Below are 17,199 nucleotides of genomic sequence, written 5' to 3'. Positions count from 1 at the left end.
AGAACTCAAACGGATTTACAGGAAAAAAACAAACAAGCCCATTCAAAAGTGGGAAAAGGATATCAACAGACAATTTACGAAAGAAGACATATATGAGGCCAACAATCATCTGAAAAAATGCTCATCGTCACTGGTCATCAGAGAGATGCAAATCAAAACCACATTGAGATACCATCTCACGCCAGTTAGAATGGCGATCATTAAAAAATCTGGAGACAACAGATGCTGGAGAGGATGTGGAGGAAAAGGAACACTTTTACACTGTTGGTGGGAGTGTAAATTAGTTCAACCATTGTGGAAGACAGTGTGGCGATTCCTCAAGGCCTTAGAAATAGAAATTCCATTTGACCCAGCAATCCCATTACTGGGTATATATCCAAAAGACTATAAATCGTTCTACTATAAGGACACATGTACACGAATGTTCATTGCAGCACTGTTTACAATAGCAAAGACCTGGAATCAACCAAAATGCCCATTGATAATAGACTGGATTGGAAAAACGTGGCACATATACACCATGGAATATTATGCAGCAATCAGAAATGATGAGTTTGTGTCGTTTGTAGGGACATGGATGAATCTGGAGAACATCATCCTCAGCAGACTGACAGAAGAACAGAAAATGAAACACCGCATATTCTCACTCATAGGTGGGTGATGAAAAATGAGAACACATGGACACAGAAAGGGGAGTATTAAACACTGGGGTCTATTGGGGGGAAAAGGGGAGGGCCAGTGGGAGGGGGAGGTGGGGAGGGATAGCCTGGGGAGAAATGCCAAATGTGGGTGAAGGGGAGAAGAAAAGCAAAGCACACTGCCATGTGTGTACCTACGCAACTGTCTTGCATGCTCTGCTCATGTACCCCAAAACTATAATCCAATAAAAAATTTAAAAAAAAAAGAAATGTTATATACATTCTACCTGCATTATGATTAAATTTTTTTCTTGTATCAATATTTTTATTGTGTCAAAAAGTTTATTGATTCAATTTTTATTGTAACAAGATTTTTTACTGATACAACAAAAAATTTTAATCATAATGCAGGTAGAATTTACATAATATTTCTATATGGAATAAGGGGAAGGAAATATCTTCAAATATGAAAATAGGAAATCCTTTATTCCACAGTTAAAATGACAACTATAAAATATTTCTCTTATCATTAAGAGTGGAAGAACAGAATTATGTATGGCAGTTCAACATCATAATCTTCTCACAATAATGATTAGCATACAATATTCTAAAACTTGCAATTAATTTGTTATTTCTAAACTAAGACTCAAAAGCAATGTCAAAATCAGCTCTAGTACCTAATCAACATTTGATTTACATAGTTTGATATGAAAACTTTTTAAAGCACCAAGGGAAAAAACATCTTAGAAAATATTCTTTGAAAGGAACACCATTAACAGAACTATAATAAAGCAAAAGAAAGTTCACATCTTCCCCACTCTTTCTAGGTATCTCTAAGAGAATACAAGCCTCTTTTTCCAATTATTAGCTATATTTCAAGAATGATGCAATGAGAGTCTGATAAAAACTATGTGGTAGGTACCAAAATCAGGACCATATGCTAATTATGATAAAAATTTTAATTTACAAATAGTAGCAAATCGCATAAGACACCAAATAGTGCCATCAATTTAGGCTTCACGTTGCCTATTATGTTGCAGTTAAGATTGCTAATACAATGGCACTCAGTTATAACAATGTCTTATAATTTCTAGTTAACATTGACTAAGAAATTCAAAACAACATTCACCTATTATCATTCTAACTCATATACCTAATTACAGTTAATCTGGTAAAAGATAGTTTTTATTTCTCTACTGAGAATTCTGAAGTAGAGGGCAAAAGTTTAAGTGGTTTACCCGAGAATTCAATGGCAGTAACTTTAAAAAGAGAAGAAAGAAAAGTAGATAGACATATCATTCAGCATTCACATATAATAAACTAGAAATATTTCTGTGCTATAATTTATTCTTTAAAACAACCTGTGTTACAGAATTGTACAACTCAAGGGTTCACCATTCACATCCTGCCCTATGTAGTCAGCAAACTTCGAACTGTGGGCCAGATCTGGCCCAGAATCTAATTTTATAAATGAAGTTTTATTAGTATACATTCATACCCATCTGTTTACATACTACCTATGGCTGTTTTTGTGCTGTAACAGCAAGGTTGAGTTGGTGTGACAGATATTTTATGGTTTATGGCTAGCAAAGCCTAAAATATTTTCTATCTGACTCTTTACAGAAAAAAACATTGTCAGCCCCTGGTCTGTGTAAACACCACCCCTGGAATGATGCACTGTACAGTGTATGCAGCAGCCCTGAAACAATTTACTGAAAAAGGTATTATATGTATCTGGTAGATGAGAAAACTGAGACTCAGTAATACCAAATAATATCCAAGGTCACATAGCTTTTAAAAGACAAGGTTAGCTTTCAAATCCAGAGCCTTCCATTAAATTACACAGGACTATGTATATATTGGGGATGGTAATACCTATCTCCCTTAGCTGCTATCAAAGTCTTAAATATGTACATAAAAATATTATAGATATGAGGCTGGGCACGGTGGCTCAAGCCTGTAATCCCAGCCCTTTGGGAGGCCGAGGCGGGTGGATCATGAGGTCAAGAGATCGAGACCATCATGACCAACATGGTGAAACCCCGTCTCTACTAAAAATACAAAACATTAGCTGGGCATGGTGGTGTGTGCTGGTAATCCCAGCTACTCAGGAAGCTGAGGTAGGAGAATTGCCTGAATCCAGGAGGTGGAAGCCGAGGTCGCGCCATTGCACTCCAGCTTAGGTAACAAGAGTGAAATTCCGTCTCAAAAAAAAAATATATATATATATATATCAAAAATATATATAATATTTATATTATATAATATGTATAATTATATAATATAAATATAATATATATGTATATATAAAATATATTTTATACATATATATAAAATATACATATATATTATAGAAATATTAATTATTACAGAGTTTGACTTTATGTTCTCCTTTATCCTTCAATAAAATTGGTGTTTTGGCAATGCATACTTCCATATTTTCCAGTTCCTCCAAAAAGAGATCTTCACCCTCATATTGCCATCTTCCATCTAACAAAATAATTCCCTTTTTCTAGAATCGACTTTAAAGTCATATTCTTAATGACATCTTCTGTGAGTCCTTAATTGCTTTTTCCTGTGTTCTTTTTTTACCATGTTATTGGAAACTCTGTTTAACATGTTTCATTCTGTTTTCTATTATTTACTTACCTAATTCCATTTCCATTGCATTATTATTTTACATTATTTAGGAGACTACTACTTATTCATGCTTATATTCACCTCAACCACCCTCTCCCACTATAGTGCCTGTCAGAGTTTTTTGTGCATAGAAAATATCCATTGAGTTGTACTTCCTGACACTGTACACCTAGTTCTGCTCTGTGTTCCAATCTGTTGCTCATCATGCCAGTACATCTGTCTACTTCTCAAAAGGCAAGAGGAGCTAGAAACTCTTTCAAATGAAATACAGACAAAATTTTCTTTTCTTTTCTTTTTTTCTTTTTTTGAGACGAAGTTTCACTCTTATTACCCAGGCTGTGCTGCAATGGTGTGATCTCAGCTCACTGCAACCTCCGCCTCCTGGGTTCAGGCAATTCTCCTGCCTCAGTTTCTTGAGTAGCTGGGATTACAGGGATGCGCCACCATGCCCAGCTAATTTTTTGTATTTTTAGTAGAGACGGGGTTACACCATGTTTACCAGGATGGTCTCAATCTGTTGACCTCGTGATCCACCCGCCTCGGCCTCCCAAAGTGCTGGGATTACAGGCTTGAGCCACCATGCCCGGCCTAGAATTTTCAATTTCTACAATGCTCAGTATATATAATGCTTTAAATGTAAATTTCTCTGTATAACAGTAATTTTTAAAAATATTTTATCAGTTTTATCAATATAATCTATTCCCCCATTTAATCTTTAAACCAAATTGTTCATACTCAAGTTCTCTCACAAATAAACACAATGTTCTAACGCAGCTGTTGGTGGCAGAATGTGTTCACAATGAACAACCCCTACTATCTTGGCAAGAATTACAGAATTAGCTAATTACAGTACAACCTTCTTTACCTGTTTCATTGGGATAAGGAGCAATCTGGATATATCAAATAGCAAATGATCCAGAAAGACATCTTAAGGTCTTTCCCTAAATATGGAAGTTCTATGAAGCCAACTTATATTGAGCTTTTCTCCACTATGTACATAATTTTTCTATGAATAGTAAGAGAAATTCCAAGGTGTGAGGTTCAAGGTAGCCCAGGCCAAAATGTTTTAAACAGGTTGGAAATTTATATGGGCCTAAAGTCTGACATAAAGAAAATAGAGGTACATAAAAGTAGAAGACAGTCCCTGCAATACAAGATCTTGGGTTTTCTTCAGGGGAAAAAGAATAAACATATGAAATAACTTGAGAACAATAATGAACATCCTATCTTGTAGGCAGTGATTCAAAATATTTCTTATCTCTCACTGCCACATCACAATTATGACTACCAGAAAACAAACATGTATCAATGTTTGGGCCTTAAGACTGAGCCACAGAGATTGAAGATATTCTTTTTCATTTTTCATAATTTTATTTCACTTGCTTCTGAAAAGACTTGAGGAAATCTACCAAATAAAACAGTGTGTGACTGGGCACATTGGCTGATGCCTGTAATCCCAGCACTATGGGAGGCTGAGGTGGTGGATCACCTAAGGTCAGGAACTCAGGACCAGCCTGGCCAACATGGCAAAATCCAATCTCTACCAAAAAATACCTCCCCCACGTCCACAAAAAAAAGAAAGAAAGAAAAATTAGCCAGGCATGGTGGCATGTGCCTGTAATCCCGGCTACTCAGGAAGCTGAGACAGGAAAATTGCTTGAATTAAGGAGGGGGAGGTTGCGGTGAGCCGAGCTCATGCTCCAGCCGGGGCGACAGAGCAGGATTCCATCTCAAGAAAATAAATAAATAAAACACTGTGTGCTATTTATGGTTAAAACAAAAATATATCCCTCAAACAATGTAAGAGAGTAAATAATTTTAGGCACCTGAGGTAATCAGATGACATTTGGACTAAAATATGTGCAACAACTTCAATCTCCTACCATTTTCTTATGACAAAATGTGAAACTATTATCAAACTATCTTTTGCTGTGGATTCTATTATAAAGTTGTTGAACAGACTATATTAGAAATCCCTATTCTTATTAGAGAATTAAAAAAATAAATGGAATTCTGAGACAGCTGTCCTGCCTTTATTTTTAGTTACTTATCTTTTAGGATTTCATGAGCAAGGTCTTATATATATTTTTTCTTTTCTAGATAAGGATGTGAACTGCGAACACAAAATTACCATGAGAAAAATACAACAAACTGATTCACTTTGTACCTACTAATCAATAATTAATAACTTTTTTTTTTTTTTTTGAGACGGAGTCTCCCTCTGTCGCCCAGGCTGGAGTGCAGTGGCGTGATCTTGGCTCACTGCAACTTCCACCTCTCAGGTTCAAGCAATTCTCCCACCTCAGCCTCCCGAGTAGCTGGGACTACAGGCATACGCCACTATGTTCAGCTAATTTTTGTATTTTTAGCAAAGACAGGGTTTCACCATGTTAGCCAGGATAGTTTCAATCTTCTGATCTCATGATCCGCCGGCCTCAGCCTCCCAAAGTGCTGGGATTACAGGCGTGAGCGACTGCACCTGGCTAATTAGTAACATTTTATTGAGAAGGTAAAAGGATACTTCACAGTCACATAGACATCTACAATTAAACATAATAGTTAACAATACAAAGAAAAAAGTCTCCATTTTTTTCCTACCACTTCTGTTCAGATTGCACAATGCATACAAATTAATAACAGATTTTGAAAACATAATGCAACTTGGTTGCCAAGAAGATTGTCACTTTTGAGGCAATAGTGCAAAGGATAAATTCCATATTTTCTACTTTAAAAGGCAGAGTCTTATATTATGGTATAATAGATAATATTAGCTCTCTCATTTTTCACTAATGGATTAACTAAAAATATTAATATTTAATATCTTCCATTCCAGGCAAATGGAACACTAATTTACCCTGAAAATACCTTTCAATGTGTTGCCTAAAAATGCTAGCTAAAATATGAAAATCATCTTGAGGTAAAGTACCAATGAACATAAATGTACAATCTAAATCGCAAAACAAGGCTGGGTGAGGTGGTTCACACCATTAATCCCAGCACTTTGGAAGGTTGAGGGGGCTGGATCACTTGAGTTCAGGAGTTCGAGACCAGCCTGGTCAACATGGTGAAACCCCGTCTCTACCAAGAATACAAAAATTAGCCAAGCATGGTGGCGGGCGCCTGTAATTCCAGCTACTCAGGAGGCTGAGGCAGGAGAATTGCTTGAACCGGAAGGTAGAAGTTGCAGGGAGCCAAGATTGTGCCACTGTACTCCAGCTAAGATTGTGCCACTGTACTAATCCAGCGTAATAGAGTAAGGCTCTGTGTCCAAAAAAAAAAAAAAAAAAAAAAAAATAGTGGGCCATAGTAATTTATAACAAAAAGACTAACTATGACAGAAAATACTGCAGTAGAAGAACAACTGATGAGAAAAAGTTTTTCTTTGTAGAACAGTTCAGATATTAGATGCAGAAGAAATGAAAGAATTACACAGTCACTATTGTGAATCACTAATGAAATACAAATCTAGGCAAAGATCATTAAAGGCAGCTAAAACCATTAGGTGAAAGGCTGAGGCAGGTACTGAATGATTACTGACGACACTTAAACTTTTGGACCAATCTTAACACCACAAAAAAGAAAATATATTATGTGCTTCCTGTTGAAATGCAATATAAAGTACACAGCACTACATATGAATTATTCTTGAAAAAAAAACCTAAAATCAAACCTCTAGATCTGTGATATCCAACATGGCAGCCACACGTAAATACTGAGCACCTGAAATGTTGCTACTTTGAATTGAGATATGTCGTAAACATAAAATACACAACAGATTTCAAGGATTTGGTACCAAAAGACTGTAAAGTATCTTCCTAATAATTATGTACATTATGTGGTGGAATAACATTTTTAATATCTGGGATGAATAAAATGTGCCATTAAGATAATTTCACCTTTTTCTTTTTACTTTTGTTAATGCAGCTACCAGAAAATTTTAAATTATGTGTCTTGCATTTGTAATTCGTATTTCTAACTGGACAGTATGTGCTGCCCTAGAACTAATTACCTTTTTACAGACAATACGATATAAAAGCATATTAAATGATATCACAAGAATGCAATTAGCCAAGTCCAGAATGTAAGAAAGTCTACTAACAAATGATCTGGTTTCTTCAATGAACATGTGGCAATGAAAAAATGCAGGAAGCTGGGCACAGTAGCTCACACCTGTAATCCCAGCATGTGGGAGGCTAAGCCAGTGGGCTGATTGAACCCAGGAATTTGAGACCAGTCTGGGAAACATAAGACCCTGGGCATAAAAATAAACAAAAATTAGCCCAGCCTAGTGGCACATGTCTATAGTCTTAGCCACCTGGGAGGCTGAAGTGGGAGGATTGTTTGAGTCTGGGAGGTGAGGCTGCAGTACGTTGAGACTGTGCCACTGCATTCCTGCCTAGGCAACGGAGTGAGACCCTGTCTCAAAAAAAAAAAAAAAAAAAAATTGGCTGGGCGCAGTGGCTCACACCTGTAAACCCCGCACTTTGGGAGGCTGAGGGAGGTGGATCACCTGAGATCAGGAGTTCGAGACCAGCCTGATCAACAGGGAGAAACCCCGTCTCTACTAAAAATACAAAATTAGCTGGGTATGGTAGCGCATGTCAGTAATTCCAGCTACTTGAAAGGCCGAGGCAGGAGAATTGCTTGAATCTGGGAGTTGGAGGTTACGGTGGGCCAAGATTGCACCACTGCACTGTAGCCTGGGCAACAAGAGTGAAACTCTGTCTCAAAAAAAAAAAAAAAAATATATATATATATATATATATATATATATATAGAGAGAGAGAGAGAGAGAGAGAGAGAGAGAATATATATAATATATATATAAAACTATTATATATATATATATAAAACTATTATATATATTATATATATATAAAACTATTATATATATTATATATATATATGTGTATATATATATATATGGTTAGTTTGGCCAGGTACCGTGGCTCACACTTGTAATCCCAACACTTTGGGAGGCTAAGGTGGGAGGATCGATTGAGGCCAGGAATTCAAGACCAGCCTGGGCAACATAGTAAGAGCCTGTCTCTATTAAAAAAACAATTAGCTAGATGTGGTGGTTTGCACCTGTAGTTCTAACTACTTAAGAAGCTGAAACAGGCTTGAGCCCAGAAATTCAAGGCTGCAGTAAGCTATTATCTCACCACTTCCAGCCTCAGTGACAGAGCAAGACCCTATCTCTTAAAAAAAAAAAAAGATTATTATTAATCTTTTTAGGTGTGATAATGAAAATGAAATTTTAGTTCAGTTTAAAAAGAAACCGTCATACCTTGGAGACACATACTGACATACTTACAAAAGAAATGAGACTTGTTTTAAAACAATTCAGGTCGGCTGGGTGCAGTGGCTCACGCATATAATCTCAGCACTTTGAGAGGCCGAGGCGGGTGGATCACAATGTCAGAAGTTCAAGACCAGACTTCGGCCAAGATGGTGAAACCCCGTCTCTACTAAAAATACAAAAAAATTAGATGGGCACGGTGGCACACGCCTGTAGTCCCAGCTACTCAGGAAGCTGAGGCAGGAGAATTGATTGAACCCAGGAGGTGGAGGTTGCGCTGAGCTGAGATCGCGCCATTGCACTCCAGCCTGGGAAAGAAGAGCGAAATTGCCTCAAAAGAAAAAACAAAAAACAAAAAACAATCCAGGTGAGAAGTCAGAAGATTAGAAGACTGTCCTTATTGGTTGTGTGGGAGTCATTGTTCTACTTCGTCAACTTGTGTGTTTTATTTTTATATTTTTGGTATTTATTTTTTTATTTTTTTAAAGATGGGGTTTCACCATGTTGGTCAGGCTGGTCTTGAACTCCTGACCTCAGGTGATCCGCCTGCCTTGGCCTCCAAAGTGCTTGGATTACAGGCATGAGCCACCACAACCAGCCAACTTTGTGTATTTTTATATGTTCATACTAAAAGGGCTTTTAAAAAGTTTTTTTTTTTTTTTTAACTACATTGGTGGTTGCCTGGGGCTAGGGAAAAGAACAAGGAGTGACTGCCAACAAGTGTGCCAGGAGTGACTGCCAACAAGTGTGCCAAGAGTGACTGGCACAAGCTTTAGGGTGATAGAAATGTTCTAAAATTAGATTGCAGTGATAGATACAGAGCTCTGAAGATTTACTAAAAATCATTGAACTGTACACATAAAACGAGTAAATTTTATGGTATGTAAATTATATCTCAATAAAGGTCTTTTTAAACTGATGTTTAGTTATACATTCTTTTTCTCTTTCCTTCCTCCACTCCCTTTCCTCCCTCCTTCCCCCTCTCACAAACACACAGACACACATAAATACATAGGAAGAATCTAACAAAAGACTATGAGAAGTTTATAAAGAAAATTGTAAAATTTGATTGAACGACATTAAGATAGACCTAAATAAATGGAGAAATACATTCAGGAAAATTATTTTCAAAATGACCTATCAATTCAAAGTAATTCAATGTAATTTCAGTAACAATCCAACAAGGCATAAAACTTGACAAGTTGATCCTAAGGTTTATATAGAAGAGCAAAGGACCAGGAATAGCCAAACATCCCTGAAGACATTCAGGAAGATGACCCTACTAGACACTAAAACCTACTTTTAAATTATAGTAATGAAGCCACCACAAAATTGTTGCATAAACAAACCACCAACTTAACAAATTAGAGAGCCTAGAAATAGGCCCATGAAAATAGGATAACTTGATAAAGTTGGTATTAACAATCAACAGGGAAAGGACAGATTACATATACATACAAACACACATACAAACTCCTAGTAGTAGAACTGCTTGATGAAAGGGCACTTGCATCTTCAGTTTTACCACGTAATATCAAAACATCTTTCCAAAGTAGTTGTACCAGTTAAAGAATCTCACTAGAAGGCTGGGTGCGGTGGCTTATGCCTGTAATCCCAGCACTTCGGGAGGCTGAAGCAGGCAGATCACAAGGTCAAGAGATTGAGACCATCCTGACCAACATGGTGAAACCTTGTCACTACTAAAAATACAAAAATTAGCTGGGCATGGTGGTGTGTGTCTGTAATCCCAGCTACTCGGGAGGCTGAGGCAGGACAATTGTTTGAACCCAGGAGGCAGAGGTTGCAGTGAGCCGACACTGCACCGCTGCACTCCAACCTGGTGATAGAACAAGACTCCATCTCAAAAAAAAAAAAAAAAAAATCTCACTAGCAGTATATTAGGGTTATGTTTCTTCACATTTTGTCTACTTGGATGATTCAATTCTTTAATTTCTGAAAGTATGGTATGTGTAAATGCTTGTTTCATTGAGGTAATAATTTTCATCTCTTTACTTCAAATGAGATTAAGCATCTTTTAAAATGCTTCTTGCCTATTCATGTTTTCTCTTTGTGAAATGCCCATTTGTTTTATTTGTCTCTTTATCTATAGGGTTGTCTTTTCCTTATCCATTTGTGACAGTTTTTCGTTGTTGTTTTTGTTTTTGTTTTGTTTTTTTGAGACAGTCTGGTTCTGTTGCCCAGGCTGGAGTGCAGTGGTGCAATCTTGGCTCACTGCAACCTCCGCCTTCTGGGTTCAAGCAATTTTCCTGCCTCAGCCTTGAGTAGCTGGGACTACAGGTGTACACTATCGTGCCCAGATAATTTTTGTAATTTTAGTAGAGTTGGGGTTTCACCATGTTGGCCAGGATGGTCTCGATCTCTTGACCTCATGATGCACCCACCTTGGCCTCCCAAAGTGCTATGATTAAAGGTGTGAGCCACCATGCTCGGCCTATGAGAGTTCTTTTATGAGTTTTTTGTGTTGTAAGTATCTTCTCCCAGTTTATGACTTACCTTTGTATTTTTTTACATTGACTTTTTAAAAATTTGAGATGTAATTCACATACTACTACACAGCTTACTTTTTTAAAGTATACAATTCAATGGCTTTTAGTATAGTCAGAGTTGCACAATCACCACCGTTATCTAATTCCAGAACATGTTCTCACCTTTATAGAAGTCACCAAAAAGCACATTTTTCATTTTATATGCTGCTACTTAAATATAACTTATATTTAAAATTAAGCAACTAAATATTATATTCAATTCAACTCAGGTGCTTATTTAGTGAATGAGTATTATGTTAGGCACCCTGAAATACACAACAGTATTATACAAGATATAGTTCTGATATTCCAGGAAGAAAGAAAGAAAGAAACTTGTAATCAAGTATGTTAGCTAAAACATTTTCCTTTTAACAATCCCAAAAATTCGCAGTGCATGGTGGCTTACATCTGTAATCCCAGCACTTTGAAAGGCTGAGGTGGGCGGATCATGAGGTCAAGAGATCAATACTATCCTGGCCAACATGGTGAAACCCCATCTCTACTAAAATTATAAAAAAATTAGCCAGGTGCAGTGGTGCATGCCTGTTGTCCCAGCTACTCGGGAAGCTGAGGCAGGAGAATTGCTTGAAACCAGAAAACTGAAGTTGCAATGAGCCAGGATTTGCAGTGAGCCAGGATTGCGCCACTGCACTCCAGCTTGGTGATAGAGCGAGACTCTGTTTCAAAAAAAAAAAAAAATCCCCTAAATCATTTAATTATGAAAAGTGTCAAATATACACAAAAGTAAAGAGAATAACATACTAAATCTCATGTATGCAAGTTCAACAATTATCAACATAAGACATTTCTAATGCTGCTACAATTAGGAGGTATCAGCATTCACAGTAACATTTGAAGAACTCTACTAAAATCTTTTTTTTAATGCAACCATGACAGAGTGTGAAGTAGAAAACACAAAACAAGGCAGGGCATAGTGGCTCACGCCTGTAATCCCAGCACTTTTGGAGGCCAAGGAGGGTAGATCACAAGGCCAGGAGTTAGAGACCGGCCTGGCCAATATGGTGAAACCCCATCTCTACTAAAAATACAAAAAAACTAGCCAGGCGTGGTGGCGGCCACCTGTAATTCCAGCTACTCGGGAGGCTGAGGCAGGAGAATCGTTTAAACGGAGGTTTCAGTGAGCTGAGATTGAGCCACTGTACTCCACCTTGGGCATCATTGAGAGACTGTGTCTCAAAACAAAAACAAAACCAAGAGAATTTCTTTAATACTATGGATCTAGTATCTGAGACTCTCTAAACTTGGCAAAATCTGACTTAACATTGTAATGTAGGATTTGAAAAGTTCATCCATGTTTTTCTCGAAGTAGTATGATTGTTTTTCTCAGAAACAGAAAAATGCCTAGGGCATTATAGAAGGAAGAACACCCCTGGTTTTCCTACTCTACCTTGTTAAAAATGTGTTAGAGCTCCAATATAACAGAACTGAGTCTTAAGTTTATTACATAGCTTAATAAATGTTCCATACATTTGACATCATAGAGTATCATTAGACTAAATGCATCTTTCTGAAAAACATGACATCTTTCTTTTTTAGATGACTCCTTAATGAGATTTACTGATGGTTGGTGAACAACCACCCTTCATCCCTCCCTCCCTCTCTTTCTTTCTTTCCACAGTCTCTCTCTCTCTCACCAGGCTGGAATGCAGTGGCATGATCTCGGCTCAAGCAAATCTCATGCCTCAGCCATCTGAATAGCTGGGGCTACAGGCACCTGCCACCATGCCTGGCTAATTTTTGTATTTTTGGTAGAGACAGGGTTTTGCCATGTTGGCCAGGCTGGTCTCAAACTCCTGACCTGAGGTGGTCCACCAGACTCAACCTTCCAAAGTGCTGGGATTACAGGAGTAAGCCACTGTGCCCAGATTTCTAAACCCCAAAATGTAACACATGAAGTGTGTCACTGTTAAAAAGTTTTGTTGGTTTTTTTTTTTTTTTTGAGACGGAATTTCGCTCTTGTTACCCAGGCTGGAGTGCAATGGCGCGATCTCGGCTCACCTCAACCTCTGCCTCCTGGGTTCAGGCAATTCTCCTGCCTCAGCCTCCTGAGTAGCTGGGATTACAGGCATGCGCCACCATGCCCAGCTAATTCTTTGTATTTTTAGTAGAGACGGGGTTTCACCATGTTGACCAGGATGGTCGCTGGCGACTCGTGTGTTTCCACCACTGGGGGATCTTCTGCTCCGTGAGCGACCAGACTTTGTCTGAAAGTGTGGCGTCCTCTAGTTCTCCGCGCCTTCCCTGAGAGCTGCAATCCCGGGATGTTAGCAATCGGCCATCTTGGATCGTTCGAAACGGGAACACTTTTACATTGTCGGTGAGAGTGTAAATTAGTTCAATCATTGTGGAAGACAGTATAGTGATTCCTCAAGGATCTAGAACCAGAAATACCATTTGACCCAGCAATCCCATTACTGGGTATATGCCCAAAGGATCATATATCATTCTACTATAAAGACACATGTATATGTATGTTTATTGCAGCACTATTTACAATAGCAAAGACTTGGAACCAACCCAAATGCCCTTCAATGATAGACTGGATAAAGAAAATGTGACACATATGCACCATTGAATACTACTCAGCTATAAAAAAGAATGAGTTCATGTCCTTTGCAGGGACATGGATGAAGCTAAAAGCCATCATCCTCAGCAAACTAATACAGGAACAGAAAACCAAACACCACATGTTTTCACTCATAAGTGGGAGTTTATTCCCCTACAGACACAGGTAGGGGAATATCACACATGGGGGCCTGTTGGGGAGTGGTGAATAAGGGGGAGGGAGAGCATTAGGACAAATACCTAATGCATTCAGGGCTTAAAACCTAGATGATGGGTTGATAGGTGGAGCGAACCACCATGGCACATGTATACCTATGGAACAAACCTGCATGTCCTGCACATGTATCCCAGAAGTTAAAGTAAAAAAAGATAATAAAGAAAAAAATAATAATGGCCATCAGGTGCTGTGGCTTATACTTGTAATCCCAGCAGTTTGCAAAGCTGAGGCAGATGCACTGCTTGAGCCCAAGTTCAAAACCAGCCTGGGCAACACAGTGAAACCCCCTCTCTACAAAAAATACAAAAATAGTAGGCTGGGCGCAGTGGCTCATGCCTGTAATCCCAGCACTTTGGGAGGCTGAGGTAGGTGGATCACGAGGTCAAGAGATAGAGACCATCCTGGCCAACACAGTGAAACCCCATCTCTATTAAAATACAAAAATTAGCTGGTGTGGTGGCACACACCTGTAGTCCCAGCTATTCCAGAGGCTGAGGCAGAAGGATTGCTTGAACTCGGGAGGCAGAGGTTGCAGTGAGCTGAGATAACACCACTGCACTCCAGCCTGGCGCCTGGTGACAAAGAAAGATTCTGTCTCAAAAAAAAAAAAAATTAGCCAGGGATGGTGATGCCTGGCTGTAGTGTCAGCTACTTTGAAGGCTGAGATGGGGGAATCACCTGAGCTGGCGAAGTTGGGGCTGCAGTGAACCATGATCACACCACCATACTCCAGCCTTAGCAATAGAGAACCTGTCTCAAATAAACAATAATAATGATAAAAATTGTCAATTCTCATATCCTAAAAAACTCTAAAATGGGTCTTCCTTTACACATATTCTGATGCATTTGTAGTGTCGAAAACATGCACATTATGCAGAAAGCCAGGTACTACTTACTGAAAAAAAAAAAAGTATAATATTGAAAGAAAAACAAATCCTTCTCTCTCTTTTTTTTTTTGAGACACGGTTTCTCTCTGTCACCCAGGTTGGAGTGCAGTGGCACAATCTTGGCTCACTGCAACCTCCACCTCCCAGGGTCAAGTGATTCTCCCACCTCAGCCTCAGAATAGCTGGGGTTACATGTGCATGCCACCATGCCTAATTTTTTTTTTTTTCTTATGGAGTCTTGCTCTGTTGCCCAGGCTGGAGTGCAGTGGTGCGATCTCAGCTCCCTGCAACCTCTGCCCCCTGGGTTCAAGTGATTCTCCTGCCTATGCCTCCTGAGTAGCTGGGATTATAGTCACGTGCCACCACACCGGCTTTTTTTGTTGTTCTTTTTAGTAGAGATGGGGTTTTACCATGTTGTTCAGGCTAGTCTCGAACTTCCAACCTCAGGTGATCTGCCCGCCTGGCCTCCCAAAGTGCTGGGATTACAGGCATGAACCACCGCGCCCAGCTGAAGTTAGTTAAAAAAAACAAAAAACAATAATGGCAGGAAGATTCTGTACCAGAGTACATTTTAAATATTTTCTCAAATGTATTCACATCAAATAACTATTATACCTGATCAAATTATTCAGAAACTATAAAAAGTAGGTAGCATATTTTTAACATTTATTATAACAATGAAACTTAAGTGAGTCACAACATGTAAAGTAAAAACTATTTTCATGCACTTGAATTGCCATCCTCCTTCCCTGACTATCTCCATGTCTTCCAAAGTGTATGAAAATACTGAGAACCTATACTTATAATTCACTAGAAGCTGGGTGACAATTAAATATAGTTAGAGAATGTTTTGGTAAGAAGAAAATGAAGTCGAAAAGCATATTCCATTATCTGTTTTAATGTATTACTTTTATGGCTATAATAAAAACAAGGTTCAAAAATATTTTATGATATATATCACTTATGATGAAAACTTAAAAATTTAAATTTGAAAAATTAAAAAATTTTTCAAAACCAATCATTAAAAAGTTTTAAATTAAAAAAGCAGCTTTATTTAAAGTAATATTTGGAGGCCAGACATGGTGGCTTATGCCTATAATCCCAGTACTTTGGGAAGCTAAGGCAGGAGGATTGCTTGAGGTCAGGAGTTCAAGAACAGCCTGGGCAACATGGTGAGACCCAGTCTCTTCAAAATATTAATAAATTAGCTGGGCATGTCTCAGCAACTTGGGAGGCTGAGGTAGGAAGATTGCTTAAGTCTAAGAGTTCAAGGTCACAGTGAGCTATGATCACACCACTGACTCCAAACTGGGTGACAGAACAAAACTGTCTCTACAACAAAACAAAATAAATAAAAAATTAGTAATACTTGAATTACATATTTTAAAATGCTACTTAAATTCACATTTGCTTCTGAACATAATGGCGAGGTAGTACTACACTACCCTATTAAAAGCATAAATCCAGGGCTGGGTGCAGTAGCTAATGCTTATAATCCCAGCACTTTAAGAGGCCAAGGCAGGCGGATCACTTGAGGTCAGGAGATTGAGACAATACTGGCTAACATGGTGAAACCCTATCTCTACTAAAAATACAAAAATTAGCCGGGTGTGGTGGCGCGTGTCTGAATCCCAGGTACTCAGGAGTCTGAGGCAGGAGAATTGCTTGATCCAGGGAGTCACAGGTTGCAGTGAGCGGAGATCGCACCACTTAACTCCAGCCTGGGTAACAGAGTGAGACTCTGTCTCAAAAACAAAAACATAAATCCTGGAAGCCTAGAAGACAGTGGTAGCAGTGGCAGCAGAGCATACTGATCTAGGAATCCATAAAGTTACTTCTACTCTTCAGTATACTTTTGTTCTACAGGCTAAACAGTGGTTCTGAACAGAAAATGATTTTGCCCTTTAGGGGACATCTGTGTGACATGGTAAAAGCCCCATAAAACTGCATACCTCAACCATACCTTGGCTTTCTGTTAAAACTGCTCTCTGTAACCCTGATGTGACAGGCAAGCAGTCCAAACCCACGCCATCTTGGCCCCTGCAACTTGTAATAAGTAACTAAGGTCCATAATTTCCACCCTACCCAAGCAATGTGTAAACTAATGCTTATCTTGACTTCTGTGAACCACTTAAGTAACAATCCGAATGTCCAAAGTCCCCTGGCCCTCAGAATGTCCAAAGCCCCTCACCCTCACCCCCGCCCAGGAGGTGGTTTATAGAATGTCCAAAGCCCCTCGCCACCACCCCTGCCCAGGAGGTAGTTTATGGGCATAAAAGGTCTTGACACCTTCCTTTCAGGGCCCCGGGTTGGAGAAACGTGAGTCCTCCATGACCGCTGGCAATAAACCCCCTGCAATTTGGCATACTTTTGTCTTGGTGTT

The 17,199-nt window shown here is 38.7% G+C and overlaps 1 protein-coding gene and 1 long non-coding RNA gene across 3 annotated transcripts in view; both read right to left on the bottom strand.

Moving 5' to 3' along the window:
- Positions 1–17,199, bottom strand: part of PPM1E (protein phosphatase, Mg2+/Mn2+ dependent 1E) — a 256,455-nt gene that overhangs the window by 178,878 nt on the left and 60,378 nt on the right. The window lies entirely within an intron of this gene.
- LOC118153781 (uncharacterized) overlaps positions 13,403–17,199 on the bottom strand; it is a 40,288-nt gene continuing 36,491 nt past the window's right edge. Inside the window, exon 5 of the long non-coding RNA XR_008481567.2 lies at positions 13,403–13,522. This is a non-coding gene — a long non-coding RNA (uncharacterized LOC118153781). The remainder of the gene's footprint in view (positions 13,523–17,199) is intronic.

The sequence above is a fragment of the Callithrix jacchus genome, chromosome 5 (genome assembly GCF_049354715.1).
Source record: "Callithrix jacchus isolate 240 chromosome 5, calJac240_pri, whole genome shotgun sequence".
NCBI classification, from domain to species: Eukaryota; Metazoa; Chordata; class Mammalia; order Primates; family Cebidae; genus Callithrix; species Callithrix jacchus.
Note: the sequence above shows the minus strand (reverse complement) of the source record. Positions and strands in the feature narration are given on the sequence as shown.